The following is a 3,357-nucleotide window of genomic DNA, read 5'->3' as shown; positions in this document are numbered from 1 at the left end:
TTGTTTGCAAGCGAACTCGCAGAGTCCTCCCCCCGATTGGGGTGCTTGCAGAGCCTGACTTTACTTTCTGTGTGTAGAGAGAGAGAGAGCAGGGGGGTCGGCTAAAAGCTGACAGGGTCTGCCGCTTGGTCTTTCTCTCTGGGAAATCAGCTTCATTGTTAAAACTGTTTTTTACTGCAGAGTCCGTCACTTGGAAACCTGATTTAGCTGAAGTGTGAATTCGGCCCCTGCTGGAACCATCAGCCCCTCCCTTAGCCATGCGGGCCGCTTGCTTCCACAAGATGTTTCCTTTGGTCAGCTGAAGATACCTGTATTTAAAATGTGGGGTGAGTTTGAGTAGAAAAAGGGCTTGTTTTAGATCGATTTTTATACAAATTATATTAATTAATAAAATTACAAATTATACAGCCCAGGCTAGATTTTTTAGACGTCTCAAACGTGATTTAAAAGGGAACTACTGCATATTATTTAACTATGTGTGATTTTTAAAGGCCTGAACTAGCAGTTATCTAAAACTTTACAAGCTAATCTTTTAAAATCCCTTAACTTTAAAAGATCCAACCACAGAGGGTCTGCACAGTCTCGATCCCGCTGAAATTATGGGGGGGTAGGGGAGTTTACAGACAGCTGCTGACAAGCGGGCGATCTCGCAGGGGCTCACCCCGTGGGAATGGGTGCTTGAAGCACTCAACTATGCGAAGGCCATCGCGCTCCACGCTGCAGCAGGGTCTGTCTCAATCCGTGTCTGCGCTCTGAGAGAGAGAGAGAGAGTGACAGAGCACACAGGCCTGCTTGCAAGGGGGGTCTGCTAAAAGCGGGGCTGCTTCATTGCTAAGAATGTTTTTACTGTAGAGTCTGTCACTGGGAACCTGATTCAATGTTGGTTGAGGAATTTCTGTGAGATGGAAAAGGATGGACCTGTAAGTTATAAAGCAAAGATGAGATAGATATTTTAATGGCGTGTTCATATTAAAATCATAGATAGAACCGAAGAAAATGCTTTGCTTTTTATACAGCACTTTCAGAAGTGGCTGGGAAGTGGTGGGGAGCCCCGGGGCCCAGAAATAGGGTGCGATCACGCTGACTGACTCAGACCGTGTCTTTGATCTCACAGTTTGTTATCTGTGTGTGTGTGTGAACTGGAAAAATGCAGGTTTTTGAAGCCAAGATGAGAACAAAATGCTTGGCTTTTTATATGGCCTTTTAGAACTGGCAGGGAAGTCTGGGGGACCGGGCAGTGTGGGGAGGCCGTCCGTCAGGTGCTGCTTCGGACCCAGAGGCCGAGGCAGTCCCTTTAGGCCGGCGGGGTACGGAATATCCTCAGATCGGTGCTGGGGCGACTTTGGGCTGGTCTGATCCGGTCAGGACAGGCCCCGGTCCTGTCTGGGCTTGTGCCAGAGAAAGGGCGGGGGCCAAGGCAGCCCCCTGGCATGTCTGAGCTGTTCAGGACAGGCCTTGGGCATGTCTGAGCTGTTCACAACATGCCCTGGGCATGTCCGAGCTTGTCGAGGTAAAGGCTGTAACACGCCCGGGCTTGTCTTTCGGGAGAGGGGGGCTAAGCGGGTTCAAACAGCGGGCAGACATCCATCACACGGCCCTTGACAGTTTATTTCGCCCAGCAGGTGCAATCCGGGTTCAACCAGCGGTCAGGCATCCGTCAAACAGACCCTTGACAGTTTATGGAACCAATCAGGGGCCAGGGGAGGGTTCAAGGAGGAGTCGGGGTGGGGACGGGAAGCCCTGGACCAATCCGATGCCGGGGGGCAGCGCCAACAGGGCGGAGAGAGGTCACGGAGGCGGGGAATTTCGGCGTGACGTCATCAGGAGGCGACGGGGCGGGACTTCCGGTCTTGCGTCAGCGGGGCGGCACTTCCGGTGTGACGTCAGGGGGGCGGGGATTAAAAGTCATTAATCATTATGATTGACAGCTCTAATTGCGATTTTGACAGAAGCCGCATGCCCATAACTACTAGCCTGTACCCAGTAGTCACACTTCAGATGCTTATCTTTTTTTGCTCATGAGATATTTGACAACTATAATGTTCATTTTTACCTTGTTCATGGTATCTCTCCACACTGACAACAATGCAGTGGGCACCAGTGTCATCCAAGGGGTTTTGATGATTTTCTTTAAATATACAAGGCAGGCCACCTAAAGAGCCAACACTAAGAAACTAAGACATCATAAAACCAAACCAGATCACTCCGTCCCACTCGGTCCTCCTAAACACGTTCGCTCCTTGTATTATCCAAAATCACAGCTAGGTACCAGTCTAACAAAAATATTCTCCAAAAAGGAATTAATAATACTGCATAGTCCTTAGTGTCACACCTGTAAAAATGACACAAAATATCAGGATGGTCTCAAAACACAATTCAGCTCACTATAAACTGGAGTTTTACGAGGCAGGTGCACACTTGCATTCCAACAGGTGTCGCATATTCAGCAAAATCTCCTCAGACATGAGAACAACACACGGCACATTTGGACTGGCGTGTCCATTTAGTGACTCATTTCTGTGTATTTGGTGGCAGTCAGCCTCACTGCATGCCTGAGGACAGCGATGTGGACGCACACACCGCCAGTCTGAACTTTACTGGCCATTCTGCTCACCAGAGTTCCTCTGTAGGTAGCTGAGACATTTTGAAGACATCAGTTTTGAACAAACAAACTCCTTTTTCAGCTCATCCATCCGTCCCTCTGTAGTTGTGAGTGAGATCTTCTCATGGCTGCATTTGGAGCTTCTCTTTTTACATTCATGCAGATGGTGCCCATGGATGTGTCTGTTAAATTAAAGAATAAAGAATGAAGGAATGAAAAATGAGCACCGAAACACATCCAAGTGAAGTGCTGAAGAACAAACATTTCACTTGCATTGAAGTAAATCTCTGCAGCGTCCTTTGGATCTCAAACTCAGAAATGGCTCAGGCCCTGACATTGATTTTGTTTATAAAAACAGAACAGGAAATAAAATGGAACATTTTTACCTGCAGTGTGAATTCAGCGTTCAGACGTTTCCAAACACTGAAGTTTCAAAGCCAAAGCACAGCACATGAAACCACAGCGTCTTCATCGTTGTTGAGGCCGCTCGACCTGCTCACACTCCTCACACTCCTCACACGTCTCGTTTCCTGGCCTCGCTGTCCTCACCTGAAGTTCACACCTGCCAGTCTGCTGCTCTGCACCACTTAGTGCCTGCTCCGCTCGGCCGACTCCTGCCTCAGAGTTGTGGTTTAAGGTAAATGAGCTGATACTGTACGCTCAGAATTAAAGATCATTTACAGTAATGGCTGATGTATAACAAGCATGCCTGGCAGGTCCTTTCAAAGGTGCATCCTGCACTTAAGGTCTTGTAG

The sequence above is a fragment of the Polypterus senegalus genome, chromosome 1, assembly GCF_016835505.1.
Source record: "Polypterus senegalus isolate Bchr_013 chromosome 1, ASM1683550v1, whole genome shotgun sequence".
NCBI classification, from domain to species: Eukaryota; Metazoa; Chordata; class Cladistia; order Polypteriformes; family Polypteridae; genus Polypterus; species Polypterus senegalus.
This window is presented reverse-complemented; position numbering follows the sequence as displayed.